We start from the raw sequence: 13,536 nt of genomic DNA, 5'->3' as shown, positions 1-13,536 counted from the left end.
TAAAACTCCGAGACAACCGCCTCGTGCGCTCATATACAGAATTACGCCATTTGCGGGTGCGACGCGCGGCAACAAAAAATAAAAAAAAATAAAATAAAAAGGAATGCAACACAAGGACTTCCCAGGAGGTCACCCATCCTAGTACTACTCCTGCCCAAGCACGCTTAACTGCGGAGTTCCGATGGGATCCGGTGCTTTAGTGCTGGTATGATCGCATCAGTTATAGAATGACTCAAACCTCTACTTAAACGCAAATAACGACTATTTTAATTTAAAAACCGATTTAATTTCATCAAAAATTATCTAACTAATTTAATTTAATTTAATTTAATTTACAAGTTAAAATTCCATAATTCGATAAAACTCCGAGACAACCGCCTCGTGCGCTCATATACAGAATTACGCCATTTGCGGGTGCGACGCGCGGCAACAAAAAATAAAATAAAATAAAATAAAAAGGAATGCAACACAGGGACTTCCCAGGAGGTCACCCATCCTAGTACTACTCCTGCCCAAGCACGCTTAACTGCGGAGTTCCGATGGGATCCGGTGCTTTAGTGCTGGTATGATCGCATCCGTTATAGAATGACTCAAACCTCTACTTAAACGCAAATAACGACTATTTTAATTTAAAAACCGATTTAATTTCATCAAAAATTATCTAACTAATTTAATTTAATTTAATTTAATTTACAAGTTAAAATTCCATAATTCGATAAAACTCCGAGACAACCGCCTCGTGCGCTCATATACAGAATTACGCCATTTGCGGGTGCGACGCGCGGCAACAAAAAATAAAATAAAATAAAATAAAAAGGAATGCAACACAGGGACTTCCCAGGAGGTCACCCATCCTAGTACTACTCCTGCCCAAGCACGCTTAACTGCGGAGTTCCGATGGGATCCGGTGCTTTAGTGCTGGTATGATCGCATCCGTTATAGAATGACTCAAACCTCTACTTAAACGCAAATAACGACTATTTTAATTTAAAAACCGATTTAATTTCATCAAAAATTATCTAACTAATTTAATTTAATTTAATTTAATTTACAAGTTAAAATTCCATAATTCGATAAAACTCCGAGACAACCGCCTCGTGCGCTCATATACAGAATTACGCCATTTGCGGGTGCGACGCGCGGCAACAAAAAATAAAATAAAATAAAATAAAAAGGAATGCAACACAGGGACTTCCCAGGAGGTCACCCATCCTAGTACTACTCCTGCCCAAGCACGCTTAACTGCGGAGTTCCGATGGGATCCGGTGCTTTAGTGCTGGTATGATCGCATCCGTTATAGAATGACTCAAACCTCTACTTAAACGCAAATAACGACTATTTTAATTTAAAAACCGATTTAATTTCATCAAAAATTATCTAACTAATTTAATTTAATTTAATTTAATTTACAAGTTAAAATTCCATAATTCGATAAAACTCCGAGACAACCGCCTCGTGCGCTCATATACAGAATTACGCCATTTGCGGGTGCGACGCGCGGCAACAAAAAATAAAATAAAATAAAATAAAAAGGAATGCAACACAGGGACTTCCCAGGAGGTCACCCATCCTAGTACTACTCCTGCCCAAGCACGCTTAACTGCGGAGTTCCGATGGGATCCGGTGCTTTAGTGCTGGTATGATCGCATCCGTTATAGAATGACTCAAACCTCTACTTAAACGCAAATAACGACTATTTTAATTTAAAAACCGATTTAATTTCATCAAAAATTATCTAACTAATTTAATTTAATTTAATTTAATTTACAAGTTAAAATTCCATAATTCGATAAAACTCCGAGACAACCGCCTCGTGCGCTCATATACAGAATTACGCCATTTGCGGGTGCGACGCGCGGCAACAAAAAATAAAATAAAATAAAATAAAAAGGAATGCAACACAGGGACTTCCCAGGAGGTCACCCATCCTAGTACTACTCCTGCCCAAGCACGCTTAACTGCGGAGTTCCGATGGGATCCGGTGCTTTAGTGCTGGTATGATCGCATCCGTTATAGAATGACTCAAACCTCTACTTAAACGCAAATAACGACTATTTTAATTTAAAAACCGATTTAATTTCATCAAAAATTATCTAACTAATTTAATTTAATTTAATTTAATTTACAAGTTAAAATTCCATAATTCGATAAAACTCCGAGACAACCGCCTCGTGCGCTCATATACAGAATTACGCCATTTGCGGGTGCGACGCGCGGCAACAAAAAATAAAATAAAATAAAATAAAAAGGAATGCAACACAGGGACTTCCCAGGAGGTCACCCTTCCTAGTACTACTCCTGCCCAAGCACGCTTAACTGCGGAGTTCCGATGGGATCCGGTGCTTTAGTGCTGGTATGATCGCATCCGTTATAGAATGACTCAAACCTCTACTTAAACGCAAATAACGACTATTTTAATTTAAAAACCGATTTAATTTCATCAAAAATTATCTAACTAATTTAATTTAATTTAATTTAACTTACAAGTTAAAATTCCATAATTCGATAAAACTCCGAGACAACCGCCTCGTGCGCTCATATACAGAATTACGCCATTTGCGGGTGCGACGCGCGGCAACAAAAAATAAAATAAAATAAAATAAAAAGGAATGCAACACAGGGACTTCCCAGGAGGTCACCCATCCTAGTACTACTCCTGCCCAAGCACGCTTAACTGCGGAGTTCCGATGGGATCCGGTGCTTTAGTGCTGGTATGATCGCATCCGTTATAGAATGACTCAAACCTCTACTTAAACGCAAATAACGACTATTTTAATTTAAAAACCGATTTAATTTCATCAAAAATTATCTAACTAATTTAATTTAATTTAATTTAATTTACAAGTTAAAATTCCATAATTCGATAAAACTCCGAGACAACCGCCTCGTGCGCTCATATACAGAATTACGCTATTTGCGGGTGCGACGCGCGGCAACAAAAAATAAAATAAAATAAAATAAAAAGGAATGCAACACAGGGACTTCCCAGGAGGTCACCCATCCTAGTACTACTCCTGCCCAGGCAAGCTTAACTGCGGAGTTCCGATGGGATCCGGTGCTTTAGTGCTGGTATGATCGCATCCGTTATAGAATGACTCAAACCTCTACTTAAACGCAAATAACGACTATTTTAATTTAAAAACCGATTTAATTTCATCAAAAATTATCTAACTAATTTAATTTAATTTAATTTAATTTACAAGTTAAAATTCCATAATTCGATAAAACTCCGAGACAACCGCCTCGTGCGCTCATATACAGAATTACGCCATTTGCGGGTGCGACGCGCGGCAACAAAAAATAAAATAAAATAAAATAAAAAGGAATGCAACACAGGGACTTCCCAGGAGGTCACCCATCCTAGTACTACTCCTGCCCAAGCACGCTTAACTGCGGAGTTCCGATGGGATCCGGTGCTTTAGTGCTGGTATGATCGCATCCGTTATAGAATGACTCAAACCTCTACTTAAACGCAAATAACGACTATTTTAATTTAAAAACCGATTTAATTTCATCAAAAATTATCTAACTAATTTAATTTAATTTAATTTAATTTACAAGTTAAAATTCCATAATTCGATAAAACTCCGAGACAACCGCCTCGTGCGCTCATATACAGAATTACGCCATTTGCGGGTGCGACGCACGGCAACAAAAAATAAAATAAAATAAAATAAAAAGGAATGCAACACAGGGACTTCCCAGGAGGTCACCCATCCTAGTACTACTCCTGCCCAAGCACGCTTAACTGCGGAGTTCCGATGGGATCCGGTGCTTTAGTGCTGGTATGATCGCATCCGTTATAGAATGACTCAAACCTCTACTTAAACGCAAATGACGACTATTTTAATTTAAAAACCGATTTAATTTCATCAAAAATTATCTAACTAATTTAATTTAATTTAATTTAATTTACAAGTTAAAATTCCATAATTCGATAAAACTCCGAGACAACCGCCTCGTGCGCTCATATACAGAATTACGCCATTTGCGGGTGCGACGCGCGGCAACAAAAAATAAAATAAAATAAAATAAAAAGGAATTCAACACAGGGACTTCCCAGGAGGTCACCCATCCTAGTACTACTCCTGCCCAGGCACGCTTAACTGCGGAGTTCCGATGGGATCCGGTGCTTTAGTGCTGGTATGATCGCATCCGTTATAGAATGACTCAAACCTCTACTTAAACGCAAATAACGACTATTTTAATTTAAAAACCGATTTAATTTCATCAAAAATTATCTAACTAATTTAATTTAATTTAATTTAATTTACAAGTTAAAATTCAATAATTCGATAAAACTCCGAGACAACCGCCTCGTGCGCTCATATACAGAATTACGCCATTTGCGGGTGCGACGCGCGGCAACAAAAAATAAAATAAAATAAAATAAAAAGGAATGCAACACAGGGACTTCCCAGGAGGTCACCCATCCTAGTACTACTCCTGCCCAAGCACGCTTAACTGCGGAGTTCCGATGGGATCCGGTGCTTTAGTGCTGGTATGATCGCATCCGTTATAGAATGACTCAAACCTCTACTTAAACGCAAATAACGACTATTTTAATTTAAAAACCGATTTAATTTCATCAAAAATTATCTAACTAATTTAATTTAATTTAATTTAATTTACAAGTTAAAATTCCATAATTCGATAAAACTCCGAGACAACCGCCTCGTGCGCTCATATACAGAATTACGCCATTTGCGGGTGCGACGCGCGGCAACAAAAAATAAAATAAAATAAAATAAAAAGGAATGCAACACAGGGACTTCCCAGGAGGTCACCCATCCTAGTACTACTCCTGCCCAGGCACGCTTAACTGCGGAGTTCCGATGGGATCCGGTGCTTTAGTGCAGGTATGATCGCATCCGTTATAGAATGACTCAAACCTCTACTTAAACGCAAATGACGACTATTTTAATTTAAAAACCGATTTAATTTCATCAAAAATTATCTAACTAATTTAATTTAATTTAATTTAATTTACAAGTTAAAATTCCATAATTCGATAAAACTCCGAGACAACCGCCTCGTGCGCTCATATACAGAATTACGCCATTTGCGGGTGCGACGCGCGGCAACAAAAAATAAAATAAAATAAAATAAAAAGGAATGCAACACAGGGACTTCCCAGGAGGTCACCCATCCTAGTACTACTCCTGCCCAAGCACGCTTAACTGCGGAGTTCCGATGGGATCCGGTGCTTTAGTGCTGGTATGATCGCATCCGTTATAGAATGACTCAAACCTCTACTTAAACGCAAATAACGACTATTTTAATTTAAAAACCGATTTAATTTCATCAAAAATTATCTAACTAATTTAATTTAATTTAATTTAATTTACAAGTTAAAATTCCATAATTCGATAAAACTCCGAGACAACCGCCTCGTGCGCTCATATACAGAATTACGCCATTTGCGGGTGCGACGCGCGGCAACAAAAAATAAAATAAAATAAAATAAAAAGGAATGCAACACAGGGACTTCCCAGGAGGTCACCCATCCTAGTACTACTCCTGCCCAAGCACGCTTAACTGCGGAGTTCCGATGGGATCCGGTGCTTTAGTGCTGGTATGATCGCATCCGTTATAGAATGACTCAAACCTCTACTTAAACGCAAATGACGACTATTTTAATTTAAAAACCGATTTAATTTCATCAAAAATTATCTAACTAATTTAATTTAATTTAATTTAATTTACAAGTTAAAATTCCATAATTCGATAAAACTCCGAGACAACCGCCTCGTGCGCTCATATACAGAATTACGCCATTTGCGGGTGCGACGCGCGGCAACAAAAAATAAAATAAAATAAAATAAAAAGGAATGCAACACAGGGACTTCCCAGGAGGTCACCCATCCTAGTACTACTCCTGCCCAAGCACGCTTAACTGCGGAGTTCCGATGGGATCCGGTGCTTTAGTGCTGGTATGATCGCATCCGTTATAGAATGACTCAAACCTCTACTTAAACGCAAATAACGACTATTTTAATTTAAAAACCGATTTAATTTCATCAAAAATTATCTAACTAATTTAATTTAATTTAATTTAATTTACAAGTTAAAATTCCATAATTCGATAAAACTCCGAGACAACCGCCTCGTGCGCTCATATACAGAATTACGCTATTTGCGGGTGCGACGCGCGGCAACAAAAAATAAAATAAAATAAAATAAAAAGGAATGCAACACAGGGACTTCCCAGGAGGTCACCCATCCTAGTACTACTCCTGCCCAAGCACGCTTAACTGCGGAGTTCCGATGGGATCCGGTGCTTTAGTGCTGGTATGATCGCATCCGTTATAGAATGACTCAAACCTCTACTTAAACGCAAATGACGACTATTTTAATTTAAAAACCGATTTAATTTCATCAAAAATTATCTAACTAATTTAATTTAATTTAATTTAATTTACAAGTTAAAATTCCATAATTCGATAAAACTCCGAGACAACCGCCTCGTGCGCTCATATACAGAATTACGCCATTTGCGGGTGCGACGCGCGGCAACAAAAAATAAAATAAAATAAAATAAAAAGGAATGCAACACAGGGACTTCCCAGGAGGTCACCCATCCTAGTACTACTCCTGCCCAAGCACGCTTAACTGCGGAGTTCCGATGGGATCCGGTGCTTTAGTGCTGGTATGATCGCATCCGTTATAGAATGACTCAAACCTCTACTTAAACGCAAATAACGACTATTTTAATTTAAAAACCGATTTAATTTCATCAAAAATTATCTAACTAATTTAATTTAATTTAATTTAATTTACAAGTTAAAATTCCATAATTCGATAAAACTCCGAGACAACCGCCTCGTGCGCTCATATACAGAATTACGCCATTTGCGGGTGCGACGCGCGGCAACAAAAAATAAAATAAAATAAAATAAAAAGGAATGCAACACAGGGACTTCCCAGGAGGTCACCCATCCTAGTACTACTCCTGCCCAAGCACGCTTAACTGCGGAGTTCCGATGGGATCCGGTGCTTTAGTGCTGGTATGATCGCATCCGTTATAGAATGACTCAAACCTCTACTTAAACGCAAATAACGACTATTTTAATTTAAAAACCGATTTAATTTCATCAAAAATTATCTAACTAATTTAATTTAATTTAATTTAATTTACAAGTTAAAATTCCATAATTCGATAAAACTCCGAGACAACCGCCTCGTGCGCTCATATACAGAATTACGCCATTTGCGGGTGCGACGCGCGGCAACAAAAAATAAAATAAAATAAAATAAAAAGGAATGCAACACAGGGACTTCCCAGGAGGTCACCCATCCTAGTACTACTCCTGCCCAAGCACGCTTAACTGCGGAGTTCCGATGGGATCCGGTGCTTTAGTGCTGGTATGATCGCATCCGTTATAGAATGACTCAAACCTCTACTTAAACGCAAATAACGACTATTTTAATTTAAAAACCGATTTAATTTCATCAAAAATTATCTAACTAATTTAATTTAATTGAATTTAATTTACAAGTTAAAATTCCATAATTCGATAAAACTCCGAGACAACCGCCTCGTGCGCTCATATACAGAATTACGCCATTTGCGGGTGCGACGCGCGGCAACAAAAAATAAAATAAAATAAAATAAAAAGGAATGCAACACAGGGACTTCCCAGGAGGTCACCCTTCCTAGTACTACTCCTGCCCAAGCACGCTTAACTGCGGAGTTCCGATGGGATCCGGTGCTTTAGTGCTGGTATGATCGCATCCGTTATAGAATGACTCAAACCTCTACTTAAACGCAAATAACGACTATTTTAATTTAAAAACCGATTTAATTTCATCAAAAATTATCTAACTAATTTAATTTAATTTAATTTAATTTACAAGTTAAAATTCCATAATTCGATAAAACTCCGAGACAACCGCCTCGTGCGCTCATATACAGAATTACGCCATTTGCGGGTGCGACGCGCGGCAACAAAAAATAAAATAAAATAAAATAAAAAGGAATGCAACACAGGGACTTCCCAGGAGGTCACCCATCCTAGTACTACTCCTGCCCAAGCACGCTTAACTGCGGAGTTCCGATGGGATCCGGTGCTTTAGTGCTGGTATGATCGCATCCGTTATAGAATGACTCAAACCTCTACTTAAACGCAAATAACGACTATTTTAATTTAAAAACCGATTTAATTTCATCAAAAATTATCTAACTAATTTAATTTAATTTAATTTAATTTACAAGTTAAAATTCCATAATTCGATAAAACTCCGAGACAACCGCCTCGTGCGCTCATATACAGAATTACGCCATTTGCGGGTGCGACGCGCGGCAACAAAAAATAAAATAAAATAAAATAAAAAGGAATGCAACACAGGGACTTCCCAGGAGGTCACCCTTCCTAGTACTACTCCTGCCCAAGCACGCTTAACTGCGGAGTTCCGATGGGATCCGGTGCTTTAGTGCTGGTATGATCGCATCCGTTATAGAATGACTCAAACCTCTACTTAAACGCAAATAACGACTATTTTAATTTAAAAACCGATTTAATTTCATCAAAAATTATCTAACTAATTTAATTTAATTTAATTTAATTTACAAGTTAAAATTCCATAATTCGATAAAACTCCGAGACAACCGCCTCGTGCGCTCATATACAGAATTACGCCATTTGCGGGTGCGACGCGCGGCAACAAAAAATAAAATAAAATAAAATAAAAAGGAATGCAACACAGGGACTTCCCAGGAGGTCACCCATCCTAGTACTACTCCTGCCCAAGCACGCTTAACTGCGGAGTTCCGATGGGATCCGGTGCTTTAGTGCTGGTATGATCGCATCCGTTATAGAATGACTCAAACCTCTACTTAAACGCAAATGACGACTATTTTAATTTAAAAACCGATTTAATTTCATCAAAAATTATCTAACTAATTTAATTTAATTTAATTTAATTTACAAGTTAAAATTCCATAATTCGATAAAACTCCGAGACAACCGCCTCGTGCGCTCATATACAGAATTACGCCATTTGCGGGTGCGACGCGCGGCAACAAAAAATAAAATAAAATAAAATAAAAAGGAATGCAACACAGGGACTTCCCAGGAGGTCACCCATCCTAGTACTACTCCTGCCCAAGCACGCTTAACTGCGGAGTTCCGATGGGATCCGGTGCTTTAGTGCTGGTATGATCGCATCCGTTATAGAATGACTCAAACCTCTACTTAAACGCAAATAACGACTATTTTAATTTAAAAACCGATTTAATTTCATCAAAAATTATCTAACTAATTTAATTTAATTTAATTTAATTTACAAGTTAAAATTCCATAATTCGATAAAACTCCGAGACAACCGCCTCGTGCGCTCATATACAGAATTACGCCATTTGCGGGTGCGACGCGCGGCAACAAAAAATAAAATAAAATAAAATAAAAAGGAATGCAACACAGGGACTTCCCAGGAGGTCACCCATCCTAGTACTACTCCTGCCCAAGCACGCTTAACTGCGGAGTTCCGATGGGATCCGGTGCTTTAGTGCTGGTATGATCGCATCCGTTATAGAATGACTCAAACCTCTACTTAAACGCAAATAACGACTATTTTAATTTAAAAACCGATTTAATTTCATCAAAAATTATCTAACTAATTTAATTTAATTTAATTTAATTTACAAGTTAAAATTCCATAATTCGATAAAACTCCGAGACAACCGCCTCGTGCGCTCATATACAGAATTACGCCATTTGCGGGTGCGACGCGCGGCAACAAAAAATAAAATAAAATAAAATAAAAAGGAATGCAACACAGGGACTTCCCAGGAGGTCACCCATCCTAGTACTACTCCTGCCCAAGCACGCTTAACTGCGGAGTTCCGATGGGATCCGGTGCTTTAGTGCTGGTATGATCGCATCCGTTATAGAATGACTCAAACCTCTACTTAAACGCAAATAACGACTATTTTAATTTAAAAACCGATTTAATTTCATCAAAAATTATCTAACTAATTTAATTTAATTGAATTTAATTTACAAGTTAAAATTCCATAATTCGATAAAACTCCGAGACAACCGCCTCGTGCGCTCATATACAGAATTACGCCATTTGCGGGTGCGACGCGCGGCAACAAAAAATAAAATAAAATAAAATAAAAAGGAATGCAACACAGGGACTTCCCAGGAGGTCACCCTTCCTAGTACTACTCCTGCCCAAGCACGCTTAACTGCGGAGTTCCGATGGGATCCGGTGCTTTAGTGCTGGTATGATCGCATCCGTTATAGAATGACTCAAACCTCTACTTAAACGCAAATAACGACTATTTTAATTTAAAAACCGATTTAATTTCATCAAAAATTATCTAACTAATTTAATTTAATTTAATTTAATTTACAAGTTAAAATTCCATAATTCGATAAAACTCCGAGACAACCGCCTCGTGCGCTCATATACAGAATTACGCCATTTGCGGGTGCGACGCGCGGCAACAAAAAATAAAATAAAATAAAATAAAAAGGAATGCAACACAGGGACTTCCCAGGAGGTCACCCATCCTAGTACTACTCCTGCCCAAGCACGCTTAACTGCGGAGTTCCGATGGGATCCGGTGCTTTAGTGCTGGTATGATCGCATCCGTTATAGAATGACTCAAACCTCTACTTAAACGCAAATAACGACTATTTTAATTTAAAAACCGATTTAATTTCATCAAAAATTATCTAACTAATTTAATTTAATTTAATTTAATTTACAAGTTAAAATTCCATAATTCGATAAAACTCCGAGACAACCGCCTCGTGCGCTCATATACAGAATTACGCCATTTGCGGGTGCGACGCGCGGCAACAAAAAATAAAATAAAATAAAATAAAAAGGAATGCAACACAGGGACTTCCCAGGAGGTCACCCATCCTAGTACTACTCCTGCCCAAGCACGCTTAACTGCGGAGTTCCGATGGGATCCGGTGCTTTAGTGCTGGTATGATCGCATCCGTTATAGAATGACTCAAACCTCTACTTAAACGCAAATAACGACTATTTTAATTTAAAAACCGATTTAATTTCATCAAAAATTATCTAACTAATTTAATTTAATTTAATTTAATTTACAAGTTAAAATTCCATAATTCGATAAAACTCCGAGACAACCGCCTCGTGCGCTCATATACAGAATTACGCCATTTGCGGGTGCGACGCGCGGCAACAAAAAATAAAATAAAATAAAATAAAAAGGAATGCAACACAGGGACTTCGCAGGAGGTCACCCATCCTAGTACTACTCCTGCCCAAGCACGCTTAACTGCGGAGTTCCGATGGGATCCGGTGATTTAGTGCTGGTATGATCGCATCCGTTATAGAATGACTCAAACCTCTACTTAAACGCAAATAACGACTATTTTAATTTAAAAACCGATTTAATTTCATCAAAAATTATCTAACTAATTTAATTTAATTTAATTTAATTTACAAGTTAAAATTCCATAATTCGATAAAACTCCGAGACAACCGCCTCGTGCGCTCATATACAGAATTACGCCATTTGCGGGTGCGACGCGCGGCAACAAAAAATAAAATAAAATAAAATAAAAAGGAATGCAACACAGGGACTTCCCAGGAGGTCACCCATCCTAGTACTACTCCTGCCCAAGCACGCTTAACTGCGGAGTTCCGATGGGATCCGGTGCTTTAGTGCTGGTATGATCGCATCCGTTATAGAATGACTCAAACCTCTACTTAAACGCAAATAACGACTATTTTAATTTAAAAACCGATTTAATTTCATCAAAAATTATCTAACTAATTTAATTTAATTTAATTTAATTTACAAGTTAAAATTCCATAATTCGATAAAACTCCGAGACAACCGCCTCGTGCGCTCATATACAGAATTACGCCATTTGCGGGTGCGACGCGCGGCAACAAAAAATAAAATAAAATAAAATAAAAAGGAATGCATCACAGGGACTTCCCAGGAGGTCACCCATCCTAGTACTACTCCTGCCCAAGCACGCTTAACTGCGGAGTTCCGATGGGATCCGGTGCTTTAGTGCTGGTATGATCGCATCCGTTATAGAATGACTCAAACCTCTACTTAAACGCAAATAACGACTATTTTAATTTAAAAACCGATTTAATTTCATCAAAAATTATCTAACTAATTTAATTTAATTTAATTTAATTTACAAGTTAAAATTCCATAATTCGATAAAACTCCGAGACAACCGCCTCGTGCGCTCATATACAGAATTACGCCATTTGCGGGTGCGACGCGCGGCAACAAAAAATAAAATAAAATAAAATAAAAAGGAATGCAACACAGGGACTTCCCAGGAGGTCAACCATCCTAGTACTACTCCTGCCCAAGCACGCTTAACTGCGGAGTTCCGATGGGATCCGGTGCTTTAGTGCTGGTATGATCGCATCCGTTATAGAATGACTCAAACCTCTACTTAAACGCAAATAACGACTATTTTAATTTAAAAACCGATTTAATTTCATCAAAAATTATCTAACTAATTTAATTTAATTTAATTTAACTTACAAGTTAAAATTCCATAATTCGATAAAACTCCGAGACAACCGCCTCGTGCGCTCATATACAGAATTACGCCATTTGCGGGTGCGACGCGCGGCAACAAAAAATAAAATAAAATAAAATAAAAAGGAATGCAACACAGGGACTTCCCAGGAGGTCACCCATCCTAGTACTACTCCTGCCCAAGCACGCTTAACTGCGGAGTTCCGATGGGATCCGGTGCTTTAGTGCTGGTATGATCGCATCCGTTATAGAATGACTCAAACCTCTACTTAAACGCAAATAACGACTATTTTAATTTAAAAACCGATTTAATTTCATCAAAAATTATCTAACTAATTTAATTTAATTTAATTTAATTTACAAGTTAAAATTCCATAATTCGATAAAACTCCGAGACAACCGCCTCGTGCGCTCATATACAGAATTACGCTATTTGCGGGTGCGACGCGCGGCAACAAAAAATAAAATAAAATAAAATAAAAAGGAATGCAACACAGGGACTTCCCAGGAGGTCACCCATCCTAGTACTACTCCTGCCCAAGCACGCTTAACTGCGGAGTTCCGATGGGATCCGGTGCTTTAGTGCTGGTATGATCGCATCCGTTATAGAATGACTCAAACCTCTACTTAAACGCAAATGACGACTATTTTAATTTAAAAACCGATTTAATTTCATCAAAAATTATCTAACTAATTTAATTTAATTTAATTTAATTTACAAGTTAAAATTCCATAATTCGATAAAACTCCGAGACAACCGCCTCGTGCGCTCATATACAGAATTACGCCATTTGCGGGTGCGACGCGCGGCAACAAAAAATAAAATAAAATAAAATAAAAAGGAATGCAACACAGGGACTTCCCAGGAGGTCACCCATCCTAGTACTACTCCTGCCCAAGCACGCTTAACTGCGGAGTTCCGATGGGATCCGGTGCTTTAGTGCTGGTATGATCGCATCCGTTATAGAATGACTCAAACCTCTACTTAAACGCAAATAACGACTATTTTAATTTAAAAACCGATTTAATTT

At 37.8% G+C, this 13,536-nt stretch overlaps 38 non-coding genes across 38 annotated transcripts; all 38 read right to left on the bottom strand.

Annotated features, from left to right (window-relative positions):
• Positions 1–100: 100 nt before the first annotated feature.
• LOC144570444 (5S ribosomal RNA) lies at positions 101–219 on the bottom strand. The gene has a single exon (XR_013516709.1). It is a non-coding gene; the product is annotated as a 5S ribosomal RNA (ribosomal RNA).
• A 239-nt stretch (positions 220–458) lies between these two features.
• On the bottom strand, positions 459–577 carry LOC144571126 (5S ribosomal RNA). Its single transcript, XR_013517340.1, has one exon. It is a non-coding gene; the product is annotated as a 5S ribosomal RNA (ribosomal RNA).
• Positions 578–816: 239 nt separating this feature from the next.
• On the bottom strand, positions 817–935 carry LOC144571124 (5S ribosomal RNA). Its single transcript, XR_013517338.1, has one exon. It is a non-coding gene; the product is annotated as a 5S ribosomal RNA (ribosomal RNA).
• Positions 936–1,174: 239 nt separating this feature from the next.
• LOC144571123 (5S ribosomal RNA) lies at positions 1,175–1,293 on the bottom strand. Its single transcript, XR_013517337.1, has one exon. It is a non-coding gene; the product is annotated as a 5S ribosomal RNA (ribosomal RNA).
• A 239-nt stretch (positions 1,294–1,532) lies between these two features.
• On the bottom strand, positions 1,533–1,651 carry LOC144571122 (5S ribosomal RNA). Its single transcript, XR_013517336.1, has one exon. It is a non-coding gene; the product is annotated as a 5S ribosomal RNA (ribosomal RNA).
• Positions 1,652–1,890: 239 nt separating this feature from the next.
• LOC144571121 (5S ribosomal RNA) lies at positions 1,891–2,009 on the bottom strand. Its single transcript, XR_013517335.1, has one exon. It is a non-coding gene; the product is annotated as a 5S ribosomal RNA (ribosomal RNA).
• Positions 2,010–2,248: 239 nt separating this feature from the next.
• LOC144570556 (5S ribosomal RNA) lies at positions 2,249–2,367 on the bottom strand. The gene has a single exon (XR_013516818.1). It is a non-coding gene; the product is annotated as a 5S ribosomal RNA (ribosomal RNA).
• A 239-nt stretch (positions 2,368–2,606) lies between these two features.
• Positions 2,607–2,725, bottom strand: LOC144571120 (5S ribosomal RNA). Its single transcript, XR_013517334.1, has one exon. It is a non-coding gene; the product is annotated as a 5S ribosomal RNA (ribosomal RNA).
• A 239-nt stretch (positions 2,726–2,964) lies between these two features.
• Positions 2,965–3,083, bottom strand: LOC144570682 (5S ribosomal RNA). The gene has a single exon (XR_013516939.1). It is a non-coding gene; the product is annotated as a 5S ribosomal RNA (ribosomal RNA).
• Positions 3,084–3,322: 239 nt separating this feature from the next.
• On the bottom strand, positions 3,323–3,441 carry LOC144571119 (5S ribosomal RNA). The gene has a single exon (XR_013517333.1). It is a non-coding gene; the product is annotated as a 5S ribosomal RNA (ribosomal RNA).
• A 239-nt stretch (positions 3,442–3,680) lies between these two features.
• LOC144571118 (5S ribosomal RNA) lies at positions 3,681–3,799 on the bottom strand. The gene has a single exon (XR_013517332.1). It is a non-coding gene; the product is annotated as a 5S ribosomal RNA (ribosomal RNA).
• A 239-nt stretch (positions 3,800–4,038) lies between these two features.
• LOC144570743 (5S ribosomal RNA) lies at positions 4,039–4,157 on the bottom strand. Its single transcript, XR_013516996.1, has one exon. It is a non-coding gene; the product is annotated as a 5S ribosomal RNA (ribosomal RNA).
• A 239-nt stretch (positions 4,158–4,396) lies between these two features.
• On the bottom strand, positions 4,397–4,515 carry LOC144571117 (5S ribosomal RNA). Its single transcript, XR_013517331.1, has one exon. It is a non-coding gene; the product is annotated as a 5S ribosomal RNA (ribosomal RNA).
• A 239-nt stretch (positions 4,516–4,754) lies between these two features.
• Positions 4,755–4,873, bottom strand: LOC144570465 (5S ribosomal RNA). Its single transcript, XR_013516729.1, has one exon. It is a non-coding gene; the product is annotated as a 5S ribosomal RNA (ribosomal RNA).
• A 239-nt stretch (positions 4,874–5,112) lies between these two features.
• On the bottom strand, positions 5,113–5,231 carry LOC144571116 (5S ribosomal RNA). The gene has a single exon (XR_013517330.1). It is a non-coding gene; the product is annotated as a 5S ribosomal RNA (ribosomal RNA).
• A 239-nt stretch (positions 5,232–5,470) lies between these two features.
• LOC144571115 (5S ribosomal RNA) lies at positions 5,471–5,589 on the bottom strand. The gene has a single exon (XR_013517329.1). It is a non-coding gene; the product is annotated as a 5S ribosomal RNA (ribosomal RNA).
• Positions 5,590–5,828: 239 nt separating this feature from the next.
• Positions 5,829–5,947, bottom strand: LOC144571112 (5S ribosomal RNA). The gene has a single exon (XR_013517327.1). It is a non-coding gene; the product is annotated as a 5S ribosomal RNA (ribosomal RNA).
• Positions 5,948–6,186: 239 nt separating this feature from the next.
• LOC144571111 (5S ribosomal RNA) lies at positions 6,187–6,305 on the bottom strand. Its single transcript, XR_013517326.1, has one exon. It is a non-coding gene; the product is annotated as a 5S ribosomal RNA (ribosomal RNA).
• A 239-nt stretch (positions 6,306–6,544) lies between these two features.
• On the bottom strand, positions 6,545–6,663 carry LOC144571110 (5S ribosomal RNA). Its single transcript, XR_013517325.1, has one exon. It is a non-coding gene; the product is annotated as a 5S ribosomal RNA (ribosomal RNA).
• Positions 6,664–6,902: 239 nt separating this feature from the next.
• LOC144571109 (5S ribosomal RNA) lies at positions 6,903–7,021 on the bottom strand. Its single transcript, XR_013517324.1, has one exon. It is a non-coding gene; the product is annotated as a 5S ribosomal RNA (ribosomal RNA).
• A 239-nt stretch (positions 7,022–7,260) lies between these two features.
• On the bottom strand, positions 7,261–7,379 carry LOC144571108 (5S ribosomal RNA). The gene has a single exon (XR_013517323.1). It is a non-coding gene; the product is annotated as a 5S ribosomal RNA (ribosomal RNA).
• Positions 7,380–7,618: 239 nt separating this feature from the next.
• Positions 7,619–7,737, bottom strand: LOC144570555 (5S ribosomal RNA). The gene has a single exon (XR_013516817.1). It is a non-coding gene; the product is annotated as a 5S ribosomal RNA (ribosomal RNA).
• Positions 7,738–7,976: 239 nt separating this feature from the next.
• On the bottom strand, positions 7,977–8,095 carry LOC144571107 (5S ribosomal RNA). Its single transcript, XR_013517322.1, has one exon. It is a non-coding gene; the product is annotated as a 5S ribosomal RNA (ribosomal RNA).
• A 239-nt stretch (positions 8,096–8,334) lies between these two features.
• LOC144570554 (5S ribosomal RNA) lies at positions 8,335–8,453 on the bottom strand. The gene has a single exon (XR_013516816.1). It is a non-coding gene; the product is annotated as a 5S ribosomal RNA (ribosomal RNA).
• A 239-nt stretch (positions 8,454–8,692) lies between these two features.
• LOC144571106 (5S ribosomal RNA) lies at positions 8,693–8,811 on the bottom strand. Its single transcript, XR_013517321.1, has one exon. It is a non-coding gene; the product is annotated as a 5S ribosomal RNA (ribosomal RNA).
• Positions 8,812–9,050: 239 nt separating this feature from the next.
• On the bottom strand, positions 9,051–9,169 carry LOC144571105 (5S ribosomal RNA). Its single transcript, XR_013517320.1, has one exon. It is a non-coding gene; the product is annotated as a 5S ribosomal RNA (ribosomal RNA).
• Positions 9,170–9,408: 239 nt separating this feature from the next.
• Positions 9,409–9,527, bottom strand: LOC144571104 (5S ribosomal RNA). Its single transcript, XR_013517319.1, has one exon. It is a non-coding gene; the product is annotated as a 5S ribosomal RNA (ribosomal RNA).
• A 239-nt stretch (positions 9,528–9,766) lies between these two features.
• Positions 9,767–9,885, bottom strand: LOC144571103 (5S ribosomal RNA). The gene has a single exon (XR_013517318.1). It is a non-coding gene; the product is annotated as a 5S ribosomal RNA (ribosomal RNA).
• Positions 9,886–10,124: 239 nt separating this feature from the next.
• On the bottom strand, positions 10,125–10,243 carry LOC144570553 (5S ribosomal RNA). The gene has a single exon (XR_013516815.1). It is a non-coding gene; the product is annotated as a 5S ribosomal RNA (ribosomal RNA).
• Positions 10,244–10,482: 239 nt separating this feature from the next.
• On the bottom strand, positions 10,483–10,601 carry LOC144571101 (5S ribosomal RNA). Its single transcript, XR_013517316.1, has one exon. It is a non-coding gene; the product is annotated as a 5S ribosomal RNA (ribosomal RNA).
• A 239-nt stretch (positions 10,602–10,840) lies between these two features.
• LOC144571100 (5S ribosomal RNA) lies at positions 10,841–10,959 on the bottom strand. Its single transcript, XR_013517315.1, has one exon. It is a non-coding gene; the product is annotated as a 5S ribosomal RNA (ribosomal RNA).
• A 239-nt stretch (positions 10,960–11,198) lies between these two features.
• Positions 11,199–11,317, bottom strand: LOC144570664 (5S ribosomal RNA). Its single transcript, XR_013516922.1, has one exon. It is a non-coding gene; the product is annotated as a 5S ribosomal RNA (ribosomal RNA).
• Positions 11,318–11,556: 239 nt separating this feature from the next.
• Positions 11,557–11,675, bottom strand: LOC144571099 (5S ribosomal RNA). The gene has a single exon (XR_013517314.1). It is a non-coding gene; the product is annotated as a 5S ribosomal RNA (ribosomal RNA).
• Positions 11,676–11,914: 239 nt separating this feature from the next.
• Positions 11,915–12,033, bottom strand: LOC144570594 (5S ribosomal RNA). The gene has a single exon (XR_013516855.1). It is a non-coding gene; the product is annotated as a 5S ribosomal RNA (ribosomal RNA).
• Positions 12,034–12,272: 239 nt separating this feature from the next.
• On the bottom strand, positions 12,273–12,391 carry LOC144570536 (5S ribosomal RNA). Its single transcript, XR_013516798.1, has one exon. It is a non-coding gene; the product is annotated as a 5S ribosomal RNA (ribosomal RNA).
• A 239-nt stretch (positions 12,392–12,630) lies between these two features.
• On the bottom strand, positions 12,631–12,749 carry LOC144571098 (5S ribosomal RNA). The gene has a single exon (XR_013517313.1). It is a non-coding gene; the product is annotated as a 5S ribosomal RNA (ribosomal RNA).
• Positions 12,750–12,988: 239 nt separating this feature from the next.
• LOC144571097 (5S ribosomal RNA) lies at positions 12,989–13,107 on the bottom strand. The gene has a single exon (XR_013517312.1). It is a non-coding gene; the product is annotated as a 5S ribosomal RNA (ribosomal RNA).
• A 239-nt stretch (positions 13,108–13,346) lies between these two features.
• Positions 13,347–13,465, bottom strand: LOC144571096 (5S ribosomal RNA). The gene has a single exon (XR_013517311.1). It is a non-coding gene; the product is annotated as a 5S ribosomal RNA (ribosomal RNA).
• Positions 13,466–13,536: the final 71 nt, after the last annotated feature.

The sequence above is a fragment of the Carex rostrata genome, chromosome 18, assembly GCF_964058835.1.
Source record: "Carex rostrata chromosome 18, lpCarRost1.2, whole genome shotgun sequence".
NCBI lineage: Eukaryota > Viridiplantae > Streptophyta > Magnoliopsida > Poales > Cyperaceae > Carex > Carex rostrata.
Note: the sequence above shows the minus strand (reverse complement) of the source record. Positions and strands in the feature narration are given on the sequence as shown.